This window comes from Bufo gargarizans, chromosome 2 (assembly GCF_014858855.1).
Source record: "Bufo gargarizans isolate SCDJY-AF-19 chromosome 2, ASM1485885v1, whole genome shotgun sequence".
NCBI lineage: Eukaryota > Metazoa > Chordata > Amphibia > Anura > Bufonidae > Bufo > Bufo gargarizans.
Genome location: NC_058081.1, coordinates 47,709,217 through 47,736,750, shown reverse-complemented (window position 1 = coordinate 47,736,750; position 27,534 = coordinate 47,709,217). Strand labels below are relative to the sequence as shown.

Sequence of the window (27,534 nt, the reverse complement as noted above, 5' to 3'; positions counted from 1 at the left end):
TTTTATCTGACCAATATCTGTCCAATCAGACCGACAGTTGTTGGGTATAACAAAAGCTCTGTATGTGTAATTGGCCATCTGATCAATGAGAGGTCAGAAAATCTATCAGATAATCTGTTGTTGTAATACAGGCCTAAGGCAAAAGAAAGGCTACATAGGGTAGTATCTCTGGACATCAGGAACATAAAAAGGCACTGGGTGGACAGATATGAATCTGACTGTCTTCTACTGATAAGGAAGAACACCGGTAATGGACAGAGAATGAAGACAAGAGTCATGGCTGCTGGTCCGGAACATAATGTGGCATGTACATAGGTAATATAAAATATGGAGAAATTACAGTGAGGAATATTCTAAGCAACTCCTGAAAATGAAATCCTGCAATGTAATCTCAGTGTAATCCCAGAGCCAGGATCTTCTGTCCAGATGTGGAGAGATGTCTGCCTGACATACATAGTCTATAAGTCACCAGCATCTACATGGAGGGATTTACTATAAGACACTACATCATGAAGGAGATCAATTCTTCACATATTCCAAATAATAAAGTAAATTCTGAAAATAAAAATATCCTGCATTGGCCGGGAATCGAACCCGGGCCTCCCGCGTGGCAGGCGAGAATTCTACCACTGAACCACCAATGCTTGGATACAGAAAAGTCAGTTATTAACCTTTTTCAAAACTTCTACAAAAAAGTTCCAGCTCTCCTGGTAATGATGTAAGGACAGTGTCTTCCTTTTATCTTATAGTAGAGGGTTGTTTCTTTGGTTTCTTCTTAGAGGACTGTACTTAGAAGGGAGATCTCCTAGCCTGGAGACCTTCCAGGAGCCATCTGGTGGCTGTGGACCTTCAGTGTTCTTTACTTGGCATCTTCCATTTGTCTTCTGATGAGAAGTGTGCTGGAAGGATCTGTAACATGTGTCCCTCACTCTTCCCTGAAGTGTGACTTGAACACCTGGTCAGGGCCAGCATTAGCACCCAGCATACACGTGCAAACGTCCTGGGGGGCCCACCAGGGCCGCACCGCCAATTAGTCGAGGTGAGGCGATGGCCTTAAGGTGGCGCCATCCTGGAGATAAGTGGGGGGTTGGCGGCAGAGGTTCAGGGCAGGGAGAGATGAGCCCTTCCATTGTGGAAGCACCCATCTATATATTCATCTGTATCGCCGCCTTTAGGAGGCAGAGGCATTTCTCACTGGCGCATTATGGGGGACACTATGGGGGAAGGGAGGACAGAAGCACTATGGGGGCATCTACTGGGGGCACTAAGAAGGGGTATTTTATACTGGCACACATTATGGGAGACACTCGGGGCATCCACTGGGGCACTATATAGGGGCATTTTATACTGGTACATTATTGGGGGCACTAGAAAGAAGGGGGAAGAGAAGCACTATGGGGCATTTACTGGGGGCACTATTTAGGGGTATTTTATAATGGCACATTATGGGGGGCACTATGGGGAAGGAGGAGAGAAGCATTATAGAGGCATTGACTTGGGGGCATTATATATGAGTAGTTTATACTGGTATACATTATGAGGACATTAGGTCAATTGGGTGCAATAAGAGGGGGTATTTTATGAACTGGCGCACAGAACAGGGACATTTTTGTAGTAGTGCACATTATAAGGGGGCATTTTTCTACTGTTACATTATAAGGAGAATTATTACTATGGGGGGAGGGGGGGCATTATGGTGGGCTTTATTACTACTGGGGAACAATATTACTAGTATGGGCACTATGGGAGCATTATTACTTCTGGGGCACAGTGGGGACATGTTGGGAGCACTGTAGGAGCACTATTACTACCATGTGTGCTCTAGCAGAGAATTATTCCTATTGTTGGGACTTTTGGGAGCACTATTACTGTGGGGGCACCTTGGAACAGTATCAGCTTAGCACAGTTATTTTTGGGGGACATTATGCTTACACTATTGGTGTCCAGGGCACAATTTACTGGGTGCAGTTATGTTAGGGCACGGTGTGCCAATCATTATTAAAGTGGGCACTATCTGCATGGTACTAGTATTATCAAGGGGACTGTTTCTGCAGTATAGTATTGGGGAGCACAGCGGCACAGTATTGGGGGGTGGTAGGATGATTTGTCCAGAAGGTTGAAGGATGATGGGAAAGGAGGAAACTAAGATGTCCTTCTGTCAAAATGCAGAGATGAGAGATGGCTGAAAAATCATCATGGCGGTCTGGTCTGAATGGAGAAGATGAGAAAAGAGAATGCCTACATTAAAGGTGACATCACTGGATGTAAGAGGTATGGGGTGTTGTATTACCTTGTATGTTTTGTAGAGATATACGTAATGTACTGTGTGTGTGTGGGGGGGGGGGGGGACACTGGGGGTCATTATACTGTGTGGGGAACACTGTGGGTCATTATACTGTGTGAAGGGCCACTAGTGGTCATTATACTGTATGGAGGCCACTGGGGGTCACTATACTTTCTGGGGGTGCCGGGGGTCATTATATGGTGTGGGAGCCACAGGGGGATATGTAAATGTAAAAAATAACACAAGGGGTGCCCACTGACATTTATCGCCAAAGGGCCCACATGAACCTGGAGCCGGCCCTGCCCATGGGAATAAGCCAACATGTTTCAAACGCTATCTGCAACCTGACTCATGGCTCCTGATAATAGTGAGTATTTCCTATAAATACGTAGGCTATTTAGATATGTGTCCCAATGAATATGTAATAGTACACCAGTAAATAATACCGTCATTACACTGACCAGTAATACCACTAATACCACCTGTCAGGACAAACCATTACCATGACAGCATAAAATAATGCACACCAACCAAAAACTGAAATATTACAGCCACATGGTGACCATGATACAGCCAGGGCCGTCTTTACCAAAGGGCAAAAGGAGCAGCTGCCCCGGGTGTCAGGCTGTCAGCTCTACCAGGAGTCCAGGCATCATGATCGTACTGTGTTAAAGTTGTGATTTAGGACCTTAATGACATCATCACCATGTGACCAGTAACCTAGCAATTGCTGGTCACATGGCTATGAGGTCATCACAGGTCCTACCAGGAGTGTTGCAGAAGTTAACTGTGGAGCTTTTTTGTGTGAAGATTACATCAGAAAAAGGTGACAGGGGCTGTTATGTTAATATACTGTAAACTACTGTATAGTGGGGTGCTGTATACTGTGTGGGGGCCTGTATACTGTGTGGGACTGTATACTGCGTGGGGGCTGTATACTGTGTGGTGGGCTGTATACTGTGTGGTGGTCTGTATACTGTGGGGGGCTGTATACTGTGTGGGACTGTATACTGTGTGGTGGGCTGTATACTGTGTGGTGGGCTGTATACTGTGTGGGGGCTGTATACTGTGTGGTGGGCTGTATACTGTGGGGGGCTGTATACTGTGTGGGACTGTATACTGTGTGGTGGGCTGTATACTGTGTGGTGGGCTGTATACTGTGTGGGGGCTGTATACTGTGTGGTGGTCTGTATACTGTGGGGGGGCTGTATACTGTGTGGTGGGCTGTATACTGTGTGGGGGCCTGTATACTGTGGGGGGACCTGTATACTGGGGGGGGCTGTATACTGTGGGGGTCTGTATACTGTGGGGGGCTGTATAGTGTGGGGGGGGGCCTGTATAGTGGGGGGGGCTATACTGCTGTACTGTATACTGTGGGGGTCTGTATAATGTATACTGAGGGTGCGGTATAGTGTGGAGTGCTATACTGCTGTACTGTATAGTGTGGGGGGCCGTATTGTGTATTGTTTGGGGTGCTGTATACTGTGAGGTGTATACTGTGGGGTGCTGTATACTGTGGGCTGCTATACTGCTCTACTATATACTGTGGGGTACTGTATAGTGTGGGGTGCTATACTGCATACTGTGTGGTGCTGTATACTATAGGGTGCTATACTGCATACTGTGGGGTGCTGGGGTGCACTGTAACACTAGGGTGAGCCCTGGTCTCCTTCCTGCAGAGCAGTGTCCACTTCCAGCCTGAGCCCAGAGCACTGATCCTGAGCCGATGGAGTCTTCAGAACTGGAAGTATTTACAGTCATTCACTGGACTCTACCAGATGTGTGGATTTTTTGTGTGTGTGTTGTGGTGGAGGGTGTGATTGCCTGCTAAGGTGTGGGAAGGCGAGATCCAGGGGGCCCAAGTAAATTTTTGCCCAGGGTCCAATCAATATTAAAGACGGCCCTGGATACAGCGATAGAATAAAACCGCTATGCAAAGAATAAAGGGGTTTTCCGACACCCAGGATTCCTGTCGATCAACTGTTTGAGAAGGCTCCGGCATTTGCCGTAGTGGCCTTCACCCTGCTCAAGCACGGCTCCGTACATTGTATAGCGGTTGTTTGTTGTCGAGCTCAGCCCCATTGACTTCTATGAGGCTGAGCTGCGCCTAGGTCATGTGACTGGTGAAAGTGTCGTCAGTGGACTGGGGGTAAACTGAGAGAAGGCCGTGGGGCTACGGTTAGAGCCGCTGCCTTCTCAAACAGTTGATCAGCGGAGGTCCAAGGTGTCAGACCCCCACCCATCAAATACTAATGACTTATCCAGAGAAGAGGTCGTCAGTTAAAAAGTGTCGGAAAAAACCCTCTAATATTAGATAGAGTGACCATTTACCGAAGAAACAACAGTTCCATACTCTTGTCTTCTGAGTCAGTGTAGCAGCCCAAAAGGACTACTGCAAAGGGTTAATTACTATTAAAAAAGTTACAGCTCATTCACACGACTGAATTTTTTTTTCGTGTCCGTTCTGTTTTTATTTTTTCTCTGAGCATACAACTGCCCATACTATCACAGTACTCCGGAGACAAAGAGAGTCCAGACATCTGAGAAGGTCTAGTTCCCACGAGGCCATGCGCTGGACTCTAACGGCAAGGTCATTTGCTTGTTCAGGCTAGGGCTACATGGTGACAATTTTTTTAATGATAGTTTATGGTGTCGCACTGTGACCTGCTGCGACAGTCGCAGAAAAATCCATCTTGTCGTGTAGCCCGAGCCTAATGGCTGAAAGGCTCTGCTGCTGTGGAAGGGAATATTGCTGAAGCATCCACCATACCTTGAGCAAGACTGGCCACCTGTAACTCGGTTCTGCACCCCTCAGTCTGGTAACTGCAGAAAGGCCTAAAGGGCTTGTCCCATAATGGACATGGCGGGCATATCACTAGGATATGCCCCCCCCCTCGATGTCTGATAGGTGCAGGTCCAAGAGGTGGCCTCCGTTCTGGGGGCATATGCTAGCGATATGGTAGGTTGTCAGCGTGTCCAAGATGGGACAACCCCTTTGACAAGAACCTTATTGCATGCCTGTGGTTCTGCTGGGAGACTGCAAAGTGTCTATAGCAGGCATGTCCAAACTGCGGCCCTCCAGCTGTTGCAAAACTACAACTCCCAGCATGCCCTAATAGCTGTAAGCTATCCAGGCATGCTGGGAGTTGTAGTTTTGCAACAGCTGGAGGGCTGCAGTTTGGACATGCCTGGTCTATAGAGAGAGGGAGTACTATAACCACCATCATTGTTGCTGTCCCTACCCTGCTATTGAGAGAATATCGCACTGTGATATAATTTGGAACTGTGCCTTTTGCTGCTATTGATACTACAATCCCTATCATCAACCTAGTGAAAAAAAGACTTTATTTATTACAACCAGCTGGACAGATTATTGTCACCCATTTCCACCTTGCACCCTGCCAAACATACTCCATCGAGGGCACTTGAACTACCTCCGGACAGGAGCCTTAATACCAGGGAGTGCCTCCAGGGAAGAAAGGGTGCATTCTCCTATTACTGCATAGCTGAGTGGAGACTGCCACTGCAAACTGTGAGTACAACTACCACTATCATAGGCACTACCACTCCTCCCACCGCCGTCCTCACCGCCCTTCTGGGTCGATGCACCTAATGCTGAGTTGTTGTCCTCAATGCTGTACCTCGTATAGCCCAGGTCCTCCAAACTCTGTTACCCAGGTGCCCTCAATACTGTTCCTGCCCCAATACCAGATCTGCTGCCTCCTCTAACAAACACTAAGAATCCTGAGGCCAAAAGAAGTCTTCTACAAACTCATATTGTCAGTTTATCTCATACTTCCTCAGAACTGTACGTCTTGTTTTGCTAAAACATTGCAAGATTCTTCACACAATCAATCAAAATATTGTATAATACACAGTAATCCACCTCTTTCTTCACAGATACCTGCTCTTTCTCCTCCTAGACTGCGGGGGTCACAATTGTATAGAGCTGCAACAAGATTTTGTCAGCGTCTCAAGTTCTTGCTGCAGTCTTACCCCAGCCTTGATGTCGGCAGAGGATAAATGGCTTCTCTGATTTATAAGAAGATACCAGTATATAGAAGAAGGTAATATCTGTAGAGGGCAATCAAAGGTGAAGATGGGGCCAGAAGTAGTTCTATAGATTGTGGTGTTTTATGGAGCTATTCTAAATCTCCCCGAAGTAGGCTCAGATAACGTACACTATGACAAGCTCTGGAGGTGTGTCCGCAAGTCTGAGCACCAAGGGTTCCATGGTGTAATGGTTAGCACTCTGGACTCTGAATCCAGCGATCCGAGTTCAAATCTCGGTGGGACCTAAGTTTTTTTAATTCTTCTTCTTTATTGCTTTATTCACATTGCTTGTTTTTTACACTAAAATACAATTCAACGTGATTACATTTCTAACAATGTGTGAGCTTTTGTACTTTACAAGAGGACAAAAGCTAGTACTTACTAGCTTCACTATAACTTTGCGTTAAACCAGGTTATTGAATATGCCCTTGAAACCTGAAGAGCCTAGAATGAAAGTAGGAGACTCATATGCACCCAGAAGCCCACCTGCCAATGTCATATGCATTATAAAATTTACCAAGGCTTGACTATTACCCTTGTCATGTCCCAAGGCTTGTTAAGAAGTTGGATTTTGACTCATAGGGAGTCACTTTCAAAAGTTTGCACTAGGGAGATGGTTCTCCTTCCTTGGGAGATGACTCTTTACACATTATCTACCCATAGAGCATTACTAAAACAATTCCCACAAAACTGGTCTCCTTAAAGGGGTTGTCCAAGTTATATTTATTGATGACCTATCCTCAGGATAGGTCATCAATATCAGATCGGAGGGGGTCCGACACCGGGCACCCCCTCCGATCAGCTGTTTGAAGAGAAGGCGTGCGCGGTGTCAGCGCTGCCTCCCCTTCACTGTTTACCTTCTAGCCGTTGCATCTGCAGTGGTGAGCAGGTGTAACTACACCCAAGCTGTCCCATTCATTTCAATAGGAAGGCTTGGGTGTAATTACACCTGCTCACCACTGCAGATGCAACGGCTAGAAGGTAAACAGTGAAGAGGAGGCAGCGCTGGTACGGCACGCGCCTTCTCTTCAAACAGCTGATCGGAGGGGGTGCCAGGTGTCGGACCCCCTCCGATCTGATATTGATGACCTATCCTGAGGATAGGTCATCAATAAATATAACTTGGACAACCCCTTTAAGGAGACCTACCAAAAACATACCATGCATCGCTGTGAACAGGATTTTAACCTGTGCGGGGAATCCCCATTGGATTTCAAGTCCAACGCCTTAACCACTCGGCCATCACAGCTTACGAGTGTTGAGTGCGTTGAGTGCGTTGAGTGTTGAGTTCCTAAGGAATTTTTGCTTCCTACAACCCTCTTCCCTGGGCCTGACCTCCCAATTTGTTTGCATTGGACAGTCAACATAAAGAGATCTTTTGAAAACTGGCTTCTCTTTAACTTTTTCTTTCTAAACTCATAAGCAGTTTTGAAATGAAGAGGAATAAGGGATTGTGAAGGGAGCAGAACATCTGGGCAGGTATGGAAGCTGGAAGCCATCTCTCTGCCATCTGCTAGAACAGGGATCAGCAACCTTCAGCACTCCAGCTGCTGTTAAACTACTATTCCCAGCATGCAAACATGCTTGGCTGTTCCTCTAACTCCCTTAGAAGTGAATGAAGCATTCTGGGAATTGTTCTGATCAGCTGGTTGGGTGTCAGTTTACCCCCACACTGCTCCATATAGTAATTTTCCCCACACTACCCCCATATAATAATTTCCCCCACACTGTCCCCATATAGTAATTTTCCCCACACTACCCCCATGTAATAATTTCCCCCACACTGAGCCATATAGTAATTTCTTCAACACTGCCTCCCATGTAGTAATTCCTCCCACAAAGTAATTTTCCCCCATACTGCCCCCATCAAGTAATAACCCCACACACTGTCCCCCATTAGATAATTTTCCCCAACACTGCCATCCATTAAGTAATTTGTCCCACACTGCCCTTCATTAAGTAATTTGCCCCCACACTGCCCCCATCAAGTAATAACCACACACACTGCCCCCATTAGATAATTTGCCCTGACACTGCCATCCATTAAGTAATTTGTCCACCACACTGCCCCCCACAGTATTAATTTCTCCACACTGCCCCCCACAATATTCATTTCTCCACACTGTCCTCACAGTATTAATTCCCCCATGGTAGTAATTTGCTCCTACAATATTAATTGTCCCCCACAGTATTCATTTCCCCCACACTAGTAATTTGCCCCACGTAGTAGTTTGCCCCCCACTTTCCATTCAGTAATGTCCCCCAAAGTTGGCAGTTGGCACACAACGCTCACTCATAGATGGTGCAGGCGCGCTGCACACACACTTCAGTGTGCTGCGTCCGGGCACAGGCGCGGCGTGATGACATCACGCCTGCCTGCATCGGGATTTTACTACCGCATAGGCTTCAGGCCTATGGCGGTGATCGGCGGACGGCGGCGGGGCAGGGAACTATGCACTCTCGTGTCCCGCCAGAGTTGGTGGGCATTTGGGTCGGCGTTGGGCCCCCCAGCGATGTCGGGCCCAGGGCTACAGACCCAAGCGCTCCAATTATAATCCGCCACTGGTCCAGAAAGTCAGAGTCTGCAGTAAACCAGTGTGTTTCTTTACTGGAGGAAGTGCAAAACAATACAGGCAGCGCACTGAGCTGCTTCTCCATTCTCCTCCCTGGCGGAAGAAATTTTAGTGCGGAGGAAAGGCCTGAATTTGCTATCCCTCTCAGAAGGCTGTTACCCTGGCTAAAGGACTGGTGGCCCAGGGTCTGTGGCTAAGTTGTCTGATGGGCTCCCTGCTCTAAAGGCTGGTGACGCAGGGTCTGTGGCAGAGTATCTCCATCTCAGCGTCTTATTCTGGTCACCCGTGCAGTCTGGCAGAGTCTCTCCTATTAAACATTGGGCCCAGTCAGGGGAGCACCCAGGAATTTTGTCTAGGGGGGGTCCGAAAGGCAAAAAAATGTGGGATGTGTAGTGTGCTGTGCTAATTCAATTTTTCAAAGCCCCCTTTATATTTAAAACTGCAGGGAGGGGGTGTAGTGTGTTGTGCTGATTCTTTTACTTGGCGATCCTAAAAGCTCAGCAGGAAATCAATAATTTTTTGGCCCCGCCCATTATTAAAAGCCCCTCCTACATATAATAGGCCACTCCCAACAAACACTGTACAGCTGACATAGTTGCGGCCTGTCTCTACACACCATATGGAGAGAGGGGGAGGGTCTGTCCTGGCTGCACTGCCTGCTTCACATTATACAATAAACAGCCGGCTACAGCCAGGAAGCTCCTCCGCTCTCCTCCCTCTCCAGACCCTGCTCAAGGCCTGTGGCCCCCCCCCACCATCTGCCACCCACCCGTGGACTGCTGCCCCCTTTGGCCGTCCTCACCCAGCTCTGAATCCTCCTTCTGCAAATGGCAGGGGGAGCCGGAGCATCTCCTCTACTACATAGCGCCTCATACCTCTTACATCCAGTGATGTCACCTTTGTTGTAGACGTTCTCTTTCCTCATCTTCTCCATTCAGACCAGACCGCCATGATGATTTTTCAGCCATCTCCCGTCTCTGCAGAGATTAACAAACAGACATTAGTTTCCCACATTTCCATCATCTTCACATCTTCTGAACACCCTTTCCTGCCACCCCCAATACTGTGCCCGCTGTGCCCCCAATACTATACTGCAGAAACAGTCCCCCTGGAAATACTACTACCACACAGATAGTGCCCCCTTCAACAATTATTGGCACACAGTGCTCTAAAAAAATAACTGCGCCCAGACTCTAATAGTATAAAGATAATGTCCCCCAAAAATTATTGTGCTAAGCTGAAACGTGGCAGGGTGCCCCCAAAGTAACAGGGCTCCCCAAAATAGAAATAATTCTCTGCCAGAGCACACTTAGTAGTAATAATGCCCCTATAGTGCCCATACTAGTAATCATGTTCCTCATAGCCCCCCAGTATTAGCAAAGCTCCGCATAATACCTCCTAGTACTAATAATTCTCCCTACAATATGACAGTACATGAAATACCCCCGCTTAGTGCCCGCTGTTGAGCTAATGTCCCCATAATGTATGCCAGTATAAAATACCCCTATATAGTGCCCCAGTAAATGCCCTCATAGTGCTCCTCTCCCCCTTCCCCATAGTGTCCCCCATAATATGCCAGTAAAAAATGCCCCTTCTAAGTGCCACCATATGCCCCAATAGTGCTCCTCTCCCCCATAGTGCCTACCATAATGTGCCAGTAAAAAATGCCCCCTTAGTGCCACCAGATGCCATAATGCCCCCATAATGTGCCAATAAGAATAAAGGCCCCTTTAGAGCCCCCACTTCCCCTTAGTGCCCCCAAATAATGCCCCTATAGTGCCACCAGATGCCCCATAGTGCTCCTCTCCCCCATAATGTGCCAGTAAGAAGTGCCACCCAAAAAAAAAGTACCACCAGATGCTCCATAGTGCCGTTCTCCCCTTTAGTGCCCCCATAGTGCCGTTCTCCCCTTTAGTGCCCCCATAGTGCCAGCTCCCCTTTAGTGCCCCCATAGTGCCGTTCTCCCCTTTAGTGCCCCCATAGTGCCGTTCTCCCCTTTAGTGCCCCCATAGTGCTGTTCTCCCCTTTAGTGCCCCCATAGTGCCAGCTCCCCTTTAGTGCCCCTGCCCCCATAGTGCCGTTCTCCCCTTTAGTGCCCCCATAGTGCCAGCTCCCCTTTAGTGCCCCCATAGTGCCTTTCTCCCCTTTAGTGCCCCCATAGTGCCGTTCTCCCCTTTAGTGCCCCCATAGTGCCAGCTCCCCTTTAGTGCCCCCATAGTGCCAGCTCCCCTTTAGTGCCCCCATAGTGCCGTTCTCCCCTTTAGTGCCCCCATAGTGCCAGCTCCCCTTTAGTGCCCCCATAGTGCCGTTCTCCCCTTTAGTGCCCCCATAGTGCCAGCTCCCCTTTAGTGCCCCCATAGTGCCGTTCTCCCCTTTAGTGCCCCCATAGTGCCAGCTCCCCTCCAGTGCCCCCATAGTGCCGTTCTCCCCTTTTGTGCCCCCATAGTGCTGTTCTCCCCTTTAGTGCCCCCATAGTGCCGTTCTCCCCTTTAGTGCCCCCATAGTGCCGTTCTCCCCTTTAGTGCCCCCATAGTGCCGTTCTCCCCTTTAGTGCCCCCATAGTGCCAGCTCCCCTTTAGTGCCCCCATAGTGCCGTTCTCCCCTTTAGTGCCCCCATAGTGCCAGCTCCCCTTTAGTGCCCCCATAGTGCCAGCTCCCCTTTAGTGCCCCCATAGTGCCAGCTCCCCTTTAGTGCCCCTATAGTGCCGTTCTCCCCTTTAGTGCCCCCATAGTGCCAGCTCTCCTTTAGTGCCCCCATAGTGCCAGCTCCCCTTTGGTGCCCCCATAGTGCCGTTCTCCCCTTTAGTGCCCCCATAGTGCCAGCTCTCCTTTAGTGCCCCCATAGTGCCAGCTCCCCTTTGGTGCCCCCATAGTGCCAGCTCCCCTTTGGTGCCCCCATAGTGCCAGCTCCCCCCCTCCAAAAAAACAACAACAAAAAATACACTGATACTTACCTCCAGCAGCCTCTTCCGGTCTGTGTCCCTGCTGTGTGCTGCCCGGCTCAGGCAGCACGATGATGACGTCATCGCGCTGCTAGAGCCGGCCTCTGATAGGCTGCAGGCATTAGTGCCTGCGGCCTATCAGAAGAACAGGGGAGGGACACGCCTCTCCCTCCCCTGCTCTGCCGCAGCACAGGCATCTATATCGCTGTCCTAAGGACAGCGATATAGATGCATTAGATATGGAGATGAGCGCTTCCACAATGGAAGCGCTCATCTCCTACGGCCCCCCACCACCGCCGCCGCAAATGCCCGCAATTTACATCCAGGGCCGCGCCGCCTGTGGTGCGGCCCTGGAGGTGGAAAAAAAAAAAATTTGGGCTGGTTGTTCTAGGGGGGGTCCAGACCCGCTGGACCCCCCCTGTAGGTGCGCCACTGGGCCCAGTCTGCAGACAACTAGGAACTCTGACTGCTCTTCTTTTATACAGTTTCTAACTGAACTAGAACCTTCTAGTGGGAGTAACACAGCCTTAGGGTCCATTCACACGTCCGCAAAAGGGTCCGCACCCGTTCTGCAATTTTGCGGAACGGGTGCGAACCCATTCATTCTCTATGGGCCCGGACGTGAAGCGGAGAGCACACTATGTGCTCTCCACTTCCGCATTTGCGGAGCGTGGCCCCAAACTTCCAGGTTACGGCCCCGAACTTCCGGTCCGCAGCTCCGCAAAAGATAGAACATGTCCAATTCTTGTCCGCCGCTGCGGACTAGAATAGGCATTTCTATAGCGGGTGCCAACCGGGTGTGTTGCGGATCTGCAACACACCACGGACGTGTTGAATGGACCCTTAAGGCTCATGCACACGACCGTTGTTGTTTTGCTGTCCGTTTTTCACTGATCTGTTGTCCCGTATCTGAGTTTTTTTTCCCCCTGATTTAAGTCCTCTTCCGTTCCGTTATTGCACAAAACATATGCGTATGGTTTCCGTATTTGATCTGTTTTAGCCGTAGGGGCAAATGTACACAAAAGTCCATACTCCAAAGTACCCTTGCTCTAGGGCGCTTCAATTGCATTTTGGTAATTCAATACCAGCTTAGGCTCCATTCACACATCCGCAATCCCGTTCCGCATTTTGCGGAATTAAATTGCGGACCTATTTATTTCTATGGGGCTGCACGATGTGCGGCCCGGATCCGGAAATGTGGACCCCCACTTCTGGGTCCGCAATTCTGATCCCGAAAAAAATAGAACATGTCCTATTCTTGTCCGCAATTGCGGACAAGAATAGGCATTTTTTATTAAGTTCTGGCGATGTGTGATCTGCAATATGCGGAACGCACATGGCCGGTGTCCGTGTTTTGCGGACCCGCGGATCAGTAGATCCGCAAAACACACACGGATTGTGTTCTCATCCAGGAGACGTGTAATTGGGCCTGTATTTCTTACCCCAAAAACTGTTGCAATTTTGCTACCGTTTAATAATCAGTGTACCAAACCTATGACTTGTTTAAATAGACCTCATAATGCCTGATAAATGACAGCGTGGGAAATAAAAGGCCCGTCTAAAGGTGCAGCGAAATTATCATTTCTGGGCAGTAGATTGTGCGGTCTGGTGCCCAGAAGCAGTGTAGCTGTATGAGGATGAGCGATTGCAGTAGTGATTGCTCATTCTCATAATATGGAGGTGAACATTGCCACAGGTGATCTGTAAATGCAGTGTGCCCCCCACTGAACGGTCAGGCAGTTGTCAGGAAGGAACGCTTCCTTCCCGATAGTCGCTGTTCCACTGGCCGTGTAAATCCACCATTAGCAAACTATCCCCTATATACAGTAGAGGGGAAAAATAAAGGCTATTATTATTTATCCACCATTTTTCCTTTCTTACCAGATACCAGTAGTAGAGTTGAGCGAACACCTGGATGTTCGGGTTCGAGAAGTTCGGCCGAACTTCCCTGAAATGTTCGGGTTCGGGATCCGAACCCGACCCGAACTTCGTCCCGAACCCGAACCCCATTGAAGTCAATAAGGACCCGAACTTTTCGGCACTAAAAAGGCTGTAAAACAGCCCAGGAAAGGGCTAGAGGGCTGCAAAAGGCAGCAACATGTAGGTAAATCCCCTGCAAACAAATGTGGATAGGGAAATGAATAAGAATAAAAATAAAATTAATAAAATTAACTAATATCAATTGGAGAGAGGTCCCATAGCAGAGAATCTGGCTTCACGTCAGCCACCACTGTAACAGTCCATTGTCATATATTTAGGCCCCGGCACCCAGGCAGAGGAGAGAGGTCCCGTAACAGAGAATCTGGCTTCATGTCAGCAGAGAATCAGTCTGCATGTCATAGCAGAGAATGAGGCTTCACGTCAGCCACCACTGCAACAGTCCATTGGCATATATTTAGGCCCAGGCACCCAGGCAGAGGAGAGAGGTCCCGTAACAGAGAATCAGTCTTCATGTCATAGCAGAGAATCAGGCTTCACGTCAGCCACCACTGTAACAGTCCATTGTCATATATTTAGGCCCAGGCAGAGGAGAGAGGTCCCGTAACAGAGAATCTGACTTCATGTCAGCAGAGAATCAGTCTGCATGTCATAGCAGAGAATGAGGCTTCACGTCAGCCACCACTGCAACAGTCCATTGTCATATATTTAGGCCCAGGCAGAGGAGAGAGGTCCCGTAACAGAGAATCTGGCTTCATATCAGCAGAGAATCAGTCTGCATGTCATAGCTGAGAATCAGGCTTCACGTCAGCCACCACTGCAACAGTCCATTGTCATATATTTGGGCCCAGCACCCAGGCAGAGGAGAGAGGTCCCGTAACAGAGAATCTGGCTTCATGTCAGCAGAGAATCAGTCTGCATGTCATAGCAGAGAATCAGGCTTCACGTCAGCCACCACTGCAACAGTCCATTGTCATATATTTAGGCCCAGGCACCCAGGCAGAGGAGAGAGGTCCCGTAACAGAGAATCTGGCTTCATGTCAGCAGAGAATCAGTTTGCATGTCATAGCAGAGAATCAGGCTTCACGTCAGCCACCACTGTAACAGTCCATTGTCATATATTTAGGCCCAGGCACCCAGGCAGAGGAGAGAGGTCCCGTAACAGAGAATCTGGCTTCATGTCAGCAGAGAATCAGTCTGCATGTCATAGCAGAGAATCAGGCTTCACGTCAGCAACCACTGTAACAGTCCATTGTCATATATTTAGGGCCAGGCACCCAGGCAGAGGAGAGAGGTCCCGTAACAGAGAATCTGGCTTCATGTCAGCAGAGAATCAGTCTGCATGTCATAGCAGAGAATCAGGCTTCACGTCAGCCACCACTGTAACAGTCCATTGTCATATATTTAGTCCCAGGCACCCAGGCAGAGGAGAGAGGTCCCGTAACAGAGAATCTGGCTTCATGTCAGCAGAGGTTCAGTCTGCATGTCATAGCAGAGAATCAGGCTTCACGTCACCCAACATTGGAACAGTCCATTGGCATATATTTAGGCCCAGGCACCCAGGCAGAGGAGAGAGGTCCCGTAACAGAGAATCTGGCTTCATGTCAGCAGAGAATCAGTTTGCATGTCATAGCAGAGAATCAGGCTTCACGTCAGCCACCACTGTAACAGTCCATTGTCATATATTTAGGCCCGGGCACCCAGGCAGAGGAGAGAGGTCCCGTAACAGAGAATCTGGCTTCATGTCAGCAGAGAATCAGTTTGCATGTCATAGCAGAGAATCAGGCTTCACGTCAGCCACCACTGCAACAGTCCATTGTCAGATATTTAGGCCCAGCACCCAGGCAGAGGAGAGAGGTCCCGTAACAGAGAATCTGGCTTCATGTCAGCAGAGAATCAGGCTTCACGTCACCCAACATTGGAACAGTCCATTGGCATATATTTAGGCCCCGGCACCCAGACAGAGGAGAGGTTCATTCAACTTTGGGTTGCCTCGCAATATAATGGTAAAATGAAAATAAAAATAGGATTGAATGAGGAAGTGCCCTGGAGTCCAATAATATATGGTTAAGGGGAGGTAGTTAATGTCTAATCTGCACAAGGGATGGACAGGTCCTGTGGGATCCATGCCTGGTTCATTTTTATGAACGTCAGCTTGTCCACATTGGCTGTAGACAGGCGGCTGCGTTTGTCTGTAAAGATGCCCCCTGCCGTGCTGAATACACGTTCAGATAAAACGCTGGCCGCCGGGCAGGCCAGCACCTCCAAGGCATAAAAGGCTAGCTCTGGCCACGTGGACAATTTAGAGACGCAGAAGTTGAATAGGGCCGAACCATCAGTCAGTACGTGGAGGGGTGTGCACACGTACTGTTCCACCATGTTAGTGAAATGTTGCCTCCTGCTAACACGTTGCGTATCAGGTGGTGGTGCAGTTAGCTGTGGCGTGTTGACAAAACTTTTCCACATCTCTGCCATGCTAACCCTGCCCTCAGAGGAGCTGGCCGTGACACAGCTGCCTTGGCGACCTCTTGCTCCTCCTCTGCCTTGACCTTGGGCTTCCACTTGTTTCCCTGTGACATTTGGGAATGCTCTCAGTAGCGTGTCTACCAACGTGCGCTTGTACTCGCGCATCTTCCTATCACGCTCCAGTGCAGGAAGTAAGGTAAGGCATGTAGTCGCTCATGTGTGCCAGGCTGCCCAGGGGTAAGGACAAGCTGTCCTCTGTGGGAGGTGTATCGTCATCGTCCTGCGTTTCCCCCTAGCCGCGCACCAGTGATGGGCCTGAGCTGCGTTGGGTGCCACCCCGCTGTGACCATGCTTCATCCTCATCCTCCTCCACCTCCTCCTCATCCTCGTCCTCCAGTAGTAGGCCCTGGCTGGCCACATTTGTACCTGGCCTCTGCTGTTGCAAAAAACCTCCCTCTGAGTCACTTCGAAGAGACTGGCCTGAAAGTGCTAAAAATGACCCCTCTTCCTCCTCCTCCTCCTGGGCCACCTCCTCTTCCATCATCGCCCTAAGTGTTTTCTCAAGGAGACATAGAAGTGGTATTGTAACGCTGATAACGGCGTCATCGCCACTGGCCATGTTGGTGGAGTACTCGAAACAGCGCAACAGGGCACACAGGTCTCGCATGGAGGCCCAGTCATTGGTGGTGAAGTGGTGCTGTTCCGCAGTGCGACTGACCCGTGCGTGCTGCAGCTGAAACTCCACTATTGCCTGCTGCTGCTCGCACAGTCTGTCCAGCATGTGCAAGGTGGAGTTCCACCTGGTGGGCACGTCGCATATGAGGCGGTGAGCGGGAAGGCCGAAGTTACGCTGTAGCACAGACAGGCGAGCAGCGGCAGGATGTGAACGCCGGAAGCGCGAACAGACGGCCCGCACTTTATGCAGCAGCTCTGACATGTCGGGGCACACTGCAGAAAGACGCAGCAGTTGGCACCTGTGTTTCGTCATCATCAGAGACATGCTGAGGTGGTATTCCCATGTCCTCATCATCAGGAAACATAAGTGGTTGTGCGTCAGTGCATTCTATGTCTTCCACCGCTGGGGAAGGGCTAGGTGGATGCCCTTGGGAAACCCTGCCAGCGGAGTCTTCAAACAGCATAAGAGACTGCTGCATAACTTGAGGCTCAGACAGTTTCCCTGATATGCATGGGGGTGATGTGACAGACTGATGGGCTTGGTTTTCAGGCGCCATCTGTGCGCTTTCTGCAGAAGACTGGGTGGGAGATAATGTGAACGTGCTGGATCCACTGTCGGCCACCCAATTGACTAATGCCTGTACCTGCTCAGGCCTTACCATCCGTAGAACGGCATTGGGCCCCACCAAATATCGCTGTAAATTCTGGCGGCTACTGGGACCTGCGGTAGTTGGTACACTAGGACGTGTGGATGTGGCAGAACGGCCACGTCCTCTCCCAGCACCAGAGGGTCCACTAACACCACCACGACCATGTCTGCGTCCACGTCCTTTACTAGATGTTTTCCTCATTGTTATCGTTCACCACAACAACAAAAATATTATTTGGCCCAATGTATTGTATTCAAATTCAGGCCTTTTTTTAAAGACACCTAACACTATCTGGCTATCTATTTAGGTACCGTATTACACTAATACAGGCACAGCAGTAACGACAGATTTAGCTGAATATAAATTTGAGGCCTAGTATTTAGGCGCTGGATGACAGGTATAGGTTTACTGACAGAATTAGACTGGGATATGCACACTAGCGTGTGTGTGAAGTTATTAAGAATGACCCTATGTGCACCTTGAATCTGATATCCCCTTTTAGGGATAGATTTAATGTAGGTCTGATACAGCAGAAACCACTAAATTAGGAAATTGCAAAATTGGGAATTGTATTTCAACCCAGAACAAAAACTGTGCTTTGACGGACACTAAATAACTTGACTAGCCACAGCAGTAACAACAGATTTGGATGAATATAAATTTGAGGCCTATTATTTAGGCGCTGGGTGACAGGTATACGTTTACAGTCAGAATTAGACTGGGATATGGCCAAAAAATAACCACACTATTGATGGTTAAATGCACTTGGTGTGACAGCTTGACCCTGATGTAGGATATAGCCAAAAAACAACCACACTACTGAGGGTTAAATGCACTTGTTGGCAGCTTGTGCTGGCGCACCACAATACACAAAATGGCCGCCGATCACCCCAGAAAAAAGTGACTGAAAAACGCTCTGGGCAGCCTAAAAACAGTGAGCAATTGAATAGCATCAGTTCAATCATCCACAGCTGCAGATCGATCTCTGAATGAAGTCTTTTGGAGGAGTTAATCACTGCCTAATCTCGCCCTAACGTCGCGGCTGCAACCTCTCCCTATACTGATCAGAGCAGAGTGACGGGCGGCGCTACGTGACTCCAGCTTAAATAGAGGCTGGGTCACATGGTGCTCTGGCCAATCACAGCCATGCCAATAGTAGGCATGGCTGTGACGGCCTCTTGGGGCAAGTAGTATGACGCTTGTTGATTGGCTGCTTTGCAGTCTTTCAAAAAGCGCCAAGAAAGCGACGAACACCGAACCCGGACTTTTCCGAAAATGTCCGGGTTCGGGTCCGTGTCACGGACACCCCAAAATTCGGTACGAACCCGAACTATACAGTTCGGGTTCGCTCATCCCTAACCAGTAGTCCTGAATAACTTTCAATTGGATAAGTGCTGGAGGTGTGCTAACATTTCTATCCAGTTGTGACCTATAATTTTTCACAATGGGAAAAAAAACTACTTACTAGCTTCACCATAACTTTGCTTTCAACCAGCTCATTGAATTCCCCCTTTGAAAAATGAAATAGAAACACGTACCTAAAATCAAGCCACGAGGCTCATATACCCCTAGGAGCCCATCTGCCAACCAAATATCAAGTTGATAACTGCCAACGCCATACAAAAGGAGAACCGCTGTGAACAGGATTTGAACCTGTGCGGGGAGACCCCATTGGATTTCAAGTCCAACGCCTTAACCACTCGGCCATCACAGCCCATGAGTAGTGCAACTCTAAGACCTTGTAATGAGTGTTTCTGCCATCTTGGTTGAGGGGTAGACCATCGACTGGCCATTGCTCCTCTGGCCATGTAAATCCACCATTAGGAAATTATCCCCTATCTACAGGAGAAGGGATAAATAAAGGTTGGGACTATTCATCCACCACTTTTTCCTTTCTTACCGGATACTAGCTCTTTCTCCTCCTGGTCTGCAGGGGTCACTGTTGTACACAACAATAAGATATTGTCAGCGTCTAAAGTTCTTGTGCACAAGCTATAGCTTCCATGCTGCTCTCATTCAGAAGCAGCAGTCTTATATCAGAGGAGGCTCAAAGCAGGTATAGAAGATGCAGGTACAGTGGAGGAAATAATTATTTGACCCCTCACTGATTTTGTAAGTTTGTCCAATGACAAAGAAATGAAAAGTCTCAGAACAGTATCATTTCAATGGTAGGTTTATTGTAACAGTGGCAGATAGCACATCAAAAGGAAAATCGAAAAAATAACTTTAAATAAAAGATAGCAACTGATTTGCATTTCATTGAGTGAAATAAGTATTTGAACCCTCTAACAAAAAAAGACTTAATACTTGGTGGAAAAACCCTTGTTTGCAAGCACAGAGGTCAAACGTTTCTTGTAATTGATGACCAGGTTTGCGCACATTTTAGGAGGAATGTTGGTCCACTCCTCTTTGCAGATCATCTCTAAATCCCTAAGGTTTCGAGGCTGTCTCTGTGCAACTCTGAGCTTGAGCTCCCTCCATAGGTTTTCGATTGGATTAAGGTCCGGAGACTGACTAGGCCACTCCATGACCTTAATGTGCTTCTTCTTGAGCCACTCCTTTGTTGCCTTTGCTGTATGTTTTGGGTCATTGTCGTGCTGGAACACCCATCCACGACCCATTTTCAGTTTCCTGGCAGAGGGAAGGAGGTTGTCGCTCAGGATTTCACGATACATGGCTCCGTCCATTTTCCCGTTTATGCGAATAAGTTGTCCTGTGCCCTTAGCAGAAAAACACCCCCAAAGCAAAATGTTTCCACCCCCATGCTTGACGGTGGGGACGGTGTTTTGGGGGTCATAGGCAGCATTTTTCTTCCTCCAAACACAGCGAGTTGAGTTAATGCCAAAGAGCTCTATTTTGGTCTCATCAGACCACAGCACCTTCTCCCAGTCACTCTCTGAATCATTCAGGTGTTCATTGGCAAACTTCAGACGGGCCTGCACATGTGCCTTCCTGAGCAGGGGGACCTTGCGAGCCCTGCAGGATTTTAATCCATTGCGGTGTAATGTGTTTCCAATGGTTTTCTTGGTGACTGTGGTCCCTGCTAATTTGAGGTCATTAACTAACTCCTCCCGTGTAGTTCTAGGATGCTTTTTCACCTTTCTCAGAACCATTGACACCCCACGAGGTGAGATCTTGCGTGGAGCCCCAGAGCGAGGTCGATTGATGGTCATTTTGTGCTCCTTCCATTTTCGAACAATCGCACCAACAGTTGTCACCTTCTCTCACAGCTTCTTGCTAATGGTTTTGTAGCCCATTCCAGCCTTGTGCAGGTCTACAATTTTGTCTCTGACATCCTTGGACAGCTCTTTGGTCTTTCCCATGTTGGAGAGTTTGGAGTCTGCTTGATTGATTGATTCTGTGGACAGGTGTCTTTTATACAGGTGACTAGTTAAGACAGGTGTCCTTAATGAGGGTGACTAATTGAGTAGAAGTGTCTAACCACTCTGTGGGAGCCAGAACTCTTAATGGTTGGTAGGGGTTCAAATACTTATTTCACTCAATGAAATGCAAATCAGTTGCTATCTTTTATTTAAAGTTATTTTTTCGATTTTCCTTTTGATGTGCTATCTGCCACTGTTACAATAAACCTACCATTGAAATGATACTGTTCTGAGACTTTTCATTTCTTTGTCATTGGACAAACTTACAAAATCAGTGAGGGGTCAAATAATTATTTCCTCCACTGTATATAGGGCTATCAGAAGTGAAGACGGGCCCGGAGGTAGTAGTATGGATTGTAATGTTTTATGGAGCTATTCTAAAGTAACCCTAAGTAGTCCTGAATAACTTTCAGTAGGAGAAGTTCTGGAGGTGTGTTAACATTTCTATCCAGTTGTGACCTTTCGTATTTCACAATGGGAAAAAGCTACTTACTTTGCGTTCAACCAGCTCATTGAATTCACCCTTGAAAACTGAAACGGGAACAGTTTTAAGATAAGAGGAGGAGGGATAATGAGAGGAGCAGGACATCTGGGCAGGTATAGAAGCTGGCAGCCATCTTGCTGCTATCTCCTAGTACATAACAGGTCAGGTGTCAGATTACAATGAGAACAGGGAAGTTGGGGGTTAGACCATCAACTGGCCACATTCTCTGCAAACACTAGCACTGAAGACATTTTGCTGTACTTGCTATACAGCAGCACATACCTGTCACATCCAGGACCTCCCAGGTGACGTCTCCTCCGATGTAGATCTTCTCCATTCGGTATGGGGTATCGACAACGTCTCTCAGCCGCCTTGTGTGATTTCCCAAAATTCATTGGAAGACGGTCAAAACCAAAAGAGGTATTATTTTGCATAGGTTCTTATCCAAAAGAGGTCACCTCGCCATGGTGGATGGGTGCAAATGATTTTGATTACTCACCTTTTTTCATATAGTGAGCATATAGGGAGTATTAAGACGCTGGTCTTGAAATGCAGTAGTCCCTTACCGCACAAGTTTAAACCCTAATTCTGTAAGATGGTGTCAATGAGCACTTATTCCTATGAATGAAAACAGAGCATGCACTTTGTGCATTGCCCCTTTAAGAAGATTTCAGCATGCCAGGAAGCACAAGCATTTCCTCGTTAGTATAGTGGTAAGTATCCCCGCCTGTCACGCGGGAGACCGGGGTTCGATTCCCCGACGGGGAGGCTAAACATTTTTCATTAACCGCTCAACAATGCAATATTAAACTAAATTGTTTTAGTTAGCTGCTCCACCATGGAGGCTCTAAATTTTCCTTTGGAAAAAGGAGACCTCCAACACTACAGCAAGACCTGTAGAAGATTATCAGAGCTAGTGGATGGGCTGTAAACTCAGAATTGTAACTTTTTCCTTTTTTTGTGTCCACTGCTGTTTTTGATTCAAAAACAGAATCAGATACCACCACAAAAGCTGCAGGTGTAATCTAGCTCTCTATCATTTTTGAGGGAGTCTCCAAGTTCTAGTAAACTTTTCCCCTATCCCCATGCCTCCTATGATACAGTTGAAATCAGGATATGCTGAAGCCTAGTCTCCCTGTATTCATTAGTTCATGTATTCTGTGTGGTGAGCGCGATGACGTCAGCGATGGTCCTTTTGCAGGTCCCTCAAGAAGAACAAAGAAGAGGATCCCGGCTGCTCGATGAGTTGAGTAATGTTTTTATTATTTTTTAACCCTCAATTGACATTGGACTTTGCAATCTGTATTAAAGAATGCTATTATTTTCCATTATAACCATGTCATAATGGAAAATAATAAAATCTACAGAACACCAAACCCGAAGTTCAGTGAAGAAGTCTGGGTTCGGGTAGCACATTCAGCTTTTTCTCACGTGCGTGAAAAATGCATTGCACTCGCATGGAAAACGGAACGCACTCGCAGTCAAAACTGACTGAAATTGCAAGCCTACTCTCACGATTTTCCCTGAACCCGCGACGCCCGTGTGAAAGAGGCCTTATAGCTTTCATGCTGCTTCCATTCATAAGCTGTGGTCACACCTGAGACCAATAATTGACTGCAGTGGTGACATATTGTTGACATGAGAACCGGAGCAGCAAAGCAGGATCTGCCAGGTAAGTAATGATCGCTTCTTTATTGCGGGCCGTAGCCCTGTGTTGTCTGGTTTCCTTCTGAAACTGGACAACCCTCATTATTAGGGATGAGCAAACTTGTGTTTTCAAGTTCGGCCTACAAGGTTCGGGTTATCTAAGAATTGTATTATGGATTCCGCTACGACAGACCAAGTTATGCTCTTCGGTAGTGGAATCCATGACGGAATTCTTAGATAACCCGAACCTTGTATGCCGAACTTGAAAACACAAACTTGTTCATACCGACTCATTATCAGAACTAGGGATGAGCCAAGCGAGCTTCGGATCCTACATCCGAGGTCACTTCGCTCCAAGCTTTGTTTTGTTTCTGTACGGAGATCCGTCTCTGTACCGCATTATAATGTCTGGGCTTCGGCGAGGCAAATTCGTTATCACCGAAGTTGAACTCTCAACTTGAAAACCATTTTAAAGGGAACCGTACAGGACTCATCTCAGGTTAATTTGCATATTTATCAAATCGTTTTTTTTACACAATAAAAGCACACAGAGCTATGGGGACTGGGTATTGCGGATGTGCTAGCGGCCATCTAGCAACCCATGTCCTCAGCTCTATACCTAAAATCCCGGTGACAGGTTCCCTTTAAAACTTGGATCCGAAGCAGACTTTGGATACCTGTTTTAAAATGTTTTTTATGTTTAATAATCAAATGCTGAAGTTATTTACCGAAGTCCTGCAAGACTAATTTGGCCTCACTGGAGCCCATACATCTTAATGCTATATGGAGATCAGTGGCGTAGCTATAGGGGTCGCAGCAGTCGCAATTGCGACCGGGCCCCTAAGTCAAGGGGGCCCATAGGGCCTCCCAGGAGAGATGGAGTAAAGCACGATCAACAAGTGTATTTTCATTAAGTGCGGCGGGCCCTCCCTATATTTTGTGTGGCTGTGCTGCGCTTACTTGTCAGAGCGAGACCCGTGACCTCCGCGGTGGGTCTCGCGGGATCACAGCAGCCAGGAATGACGAGCCTGCCGGCTGCCTCAGCCCTCAGGTGAGGAGAGCGGAACAAACAAGAGTAGGTAGTCTTTTGTTTTTATGTAAAAAATGGAACACGCTTCATACGGAGGGGGCACATGAATGATGATCAGTGGTGCCGTAAGGCAGTGTGTCTGAATTCAGAAGGGCCCGCCCCGGCCATAATAGGGCAGCCAGGGGCAGCAAATAATGAAGGGCCCCGGGGCAAATAAAAATGAAATACTCTGTGGGCAAAACTCAAAATGTATACAGGGAGAGGGCGAGGGGAACATGAAATATGGTAAGAGTTTCACTATATTTCATTTTGCCCCCATTCCCTCTATATATTATTTTTTTTTTGCCCACAGAGTATTTCATTTTGCCCCCTCATTATTTGCTGCCCCTGGCTGTCCTCATATGGCCGGCGCGGGCCCCCCCTATCTGAATTCAGACACATTGCCACACGGCACCGCTGATCATTATTCATCCCTCATATGAAGCCAGTGTGTGCCATAGATTAAAAAATTAATAAAAAATACTCTATTGACTAGAGTATTATTATTTTTTAATGTATGGCTTCATACAGGGGAGGGTATGGGTAGGGGCAGAGGCTGGTGTGGGATGGGGGGGCGGAGGCTCGTGAGGGGGGCCCCAATTCAAAGTTTGTCCTGCGGCCCATAGAACTCTAGTTGCGCCCCTGATGGAGATGGCATTCAAACAAAGTTTGGAGAGAAGTGACTTCAGATCTAGGATCCAAAACTCACATCACTCATGCCTTGATCTGACCTGAACATCAAGGTTCCATGGTGTAATGGTTAGCACTCTGGACTCTGAATCCAGCGATCCGAGTTCAAATCTCGGTGGGACCTGACTTTTGAGATTCTTCTTCTTTATTACATTTTTTACGTTGCTTTTTCTTACACTACAATACTATTAAACATGATTACCTTTCTACCCAGTTATGAGCGTTTGTGTTTCTCACTAATTGCTAGCATCATGATGACTTTGCTTTCAACCAGCTCATTGACTACTCCCTTGAAAATTAAAACGACAAATGGTGCCTAAAATCAAGCCAGGACTCATGCTCGTGTCGTATGCCTTATACATACAATGATAAAAAGTTACTGAAATAAATTAACATTTTTGCAGGGAGACCACATAGGATTTCAAAAGCAGGCACTGCTGAGATTCGAACTCAGGATCTCCTGTTTACTAGACAGGCGCTTTAACCAACTAAGCCACAGCACCTCATGGCTGTTGAGTTTTTTCACTCTAAGTAATGTGTCATCTTTTGTGATCTTTCTTCAACTTTTTGAAAAAAAATTGTTTAGAAATTATGGGTATCATTTATGAATAGATCTACACCATTTTTTTGTGTGTATATCTGTCACAGATTCGGTCTCGAAGGGGGCTTGAGGCCGAATCTGCAACTTCTTCCCCATCCATGCCATGTACACCAGTTCTAAAAAAAAAAGGGGGCATAGAATGGGCGGGGAAGGGCCATCTAATTTATCATTTTCTACGCCTGTTTTAAGCGTATAAAATTGTCTAAACTACACTACTATGGGAGCTTACGTAGGTTTAGACCGGCAGTGGATGCGCCTAAAGGCTGGCACCTCTACATAACGTAGGCGCATCAAGCACCAGTGCAGGGTTATTAAGACCGGCGTCTAAAACATCAGTCCTAATAAATGACCCCATATGGTCCTAATTTAGCAAGACCGGTGTGTGCTATGTCAGTATTGATGGGCTGCCGGAGCAGACATTTCATTTATGACCACCTCCTCCGGCAGTCCATGCGCCAGACTGAAATCTAAGTCAGCTACGAGACATTATTTCAAAAAGATCTCTACTAGAGTTGAGCGAACCCGAACTTTTTCACTGAAGTTCGGGTTCGGTGTTTGGGTGATTTTATTATTTTCCGTTATAACATGGTTATAATGGAAAATAATAGCAATCTTAAAACAGAATGCTAAATAAAATGCACTGTTATGGGGGCATCTGTAGATGACGCACTGTTATTAACAGTGCATCATCCACAGATCCCCCCCATAACAGTGTCATCCACAGATCCCCCCATAACAGTGTCATCCACAGATCCCCCATAACAGTGTCATATTCCACACAGATGCCCCCATAACAGTGTCATCCACAGATCCCCCATAAGAGTGTCATATTCCTCACAGATCCCCCCATAACAGTATCATCCACAGATCCCCCCCCATAACAGTTTTATCCACAGATCCCCCATAACAGTGTCATATTCCACACAGATGCCCCCATAACAGTGTCATCCACAGATCCCCCCATAACAGTGTCATCCACAGATCCCCCATAACAGTGTCATATTCCACACAGATCCCCCCATAACAGTATCATCCACCGATCCCCCCCATAACAGTGTCATCCACAGATCCCCCCCATAACAGTGTCATCCACAGATCCCCCATAACAGTGTCATATTCCACACAGATGCCCCCATAACAGTGTCATCCACAGATCCCCATAACAGTGTCATATTCCACACAGATGCCCCCATAACAGTGTCATCCACAGATCCCCATAACAGTGTCATATTCCACACAGATGCCCCCATAACAGTGTCATCCACAGATCCCCCATAACAGTGTCATCCACAGATCCCCCATAACAGTGTCATATTCCACACAGATCCCCCCATAACAGTATCATCCACAGATCCCCCCTATAACAGTGTCATATTCCACACAGATGCCCCCATAACAGTGTCATCCACAGATCCCCCATAACAGTGTCATATTCCACAGATGCTGGGGGGGGGGGGGATTCGAGGATGACACATATATAGCAGCATCTTGTGCTTTTTTTGTGTCATCATCCATAGATCCCCCCCCATAACAGTGTCCCTGACAGTGACCCCCAACAGGGGGTGAAGACCTCTGGCCGGCAACTATTGTTAGAGCCCGCTGCGTTCCTTATGTAAAGTGTTGTGAACTTGTAGTTGTACTACTATTACTAACTTACTGGGACAGTGGGCCTCCCTCCAGCTAGTATTCACACAAGCACTGGGCGGGCTCTCAAACACTCAAACTAGGCCGGCTGCAGCATAACGTGGCGTCACTCACTCCGTCACGCCGCACGCGCCTGCTCCTCCTACTTTATTAATGAAGCAGGCGGAGAAGGCGCGTGACGTCGGAGTGAGTGACGTTACGCAGCCGGCCGCCGGGACACGGAGCACAGGACTCCCCAGGAGCAGTCGAGCAGATGTCATTGAAGCTGTGCGAGTGTGCGGGGCAGCCGGGGTTCAAGAGGCAGCTGCGGCAGTGCAGGAGCACAGAGGTGTGATTAGGGTGAGCCCAGGCACACCCGGAACACCCCGTGCGCACGCCTATGCCTATAGGGCCTCCCATGATCTCCTCACTGCCGCTGTCGAGTAAATACTAATG

At 47.9% G+C, this 27,534-nt stretch overlaps 7 non-coding genes across 7 annotated transcripts; 3 read left to right on the top strand and 4 right to left on the bottom strand.

Annotated features, from left to right (window-relative positions):
- Nucleotides 1-573: 573 nt before the first annotated feature.
- Nucleotides 574-644, bottom strand: TRNAG-GCC. The gene has a single exon. It is a non-coding gene; the product is annotated as a tRNA-Gly (tRNA).
- Nucleotides 645-6,510: 5,866 nt separating this feature from the next.
- TRNAQ-CUG lies at nt 6,511-6,582 on the top strand. The gene has a single exon. It is a non-coding gene; the product is annotated as a tRNA-Gln (tRNA).
- Nucleotides 6,583-7,504: 922 nt separating this feature from the next.
- Nucleotides 7,505-7,586, bottom strand: TRNAS-UGA. The gene has a single exon. It is a non-coding gene; the product is annotated as a tRNA-Ser (tRNA).
- An 11,627-nt stretch (nt 7,587-19,213) lies between these two features.
- On the bottom strand, nt 19,214-19,295 carry TRNAS-UGA. Its single transcript has one exon. It is a non-coding gene; the product is annotated as a tRNA-Ser (tRNA).
- A 2,849-nt stretch (nt 19,296-22,144) lies between these two features.
- Nucleotides 22,145-22,216, top strand: TRNAD-GUC. The gene has a single exon. It is a non-coding gene; the product is annotated as a tRNA-Asp (tRNA).
- Nucleotides 22,217-24,906: 2,690 nt separating this feature from the next.
- TRNAQ-CUG lies at nt 24,907-24,978 on the top strand. Its single transcript has one exon. It is a non-coding gene; the product is annotated as a tRNA-Gln (tRNA).
- A 305-nt stretch (nt 24,979-25,283) lies between these two features.
- On the bottom strand, nt 25,284-25,357 carry TRNAT-AGU. The gene has a single exon. It is a non-coding gene; the product is annotated as a tRNA-Thr (tRNA).
- Nucleotides 25,358-27,534: the final 2,177 nt, after the last annotated feature.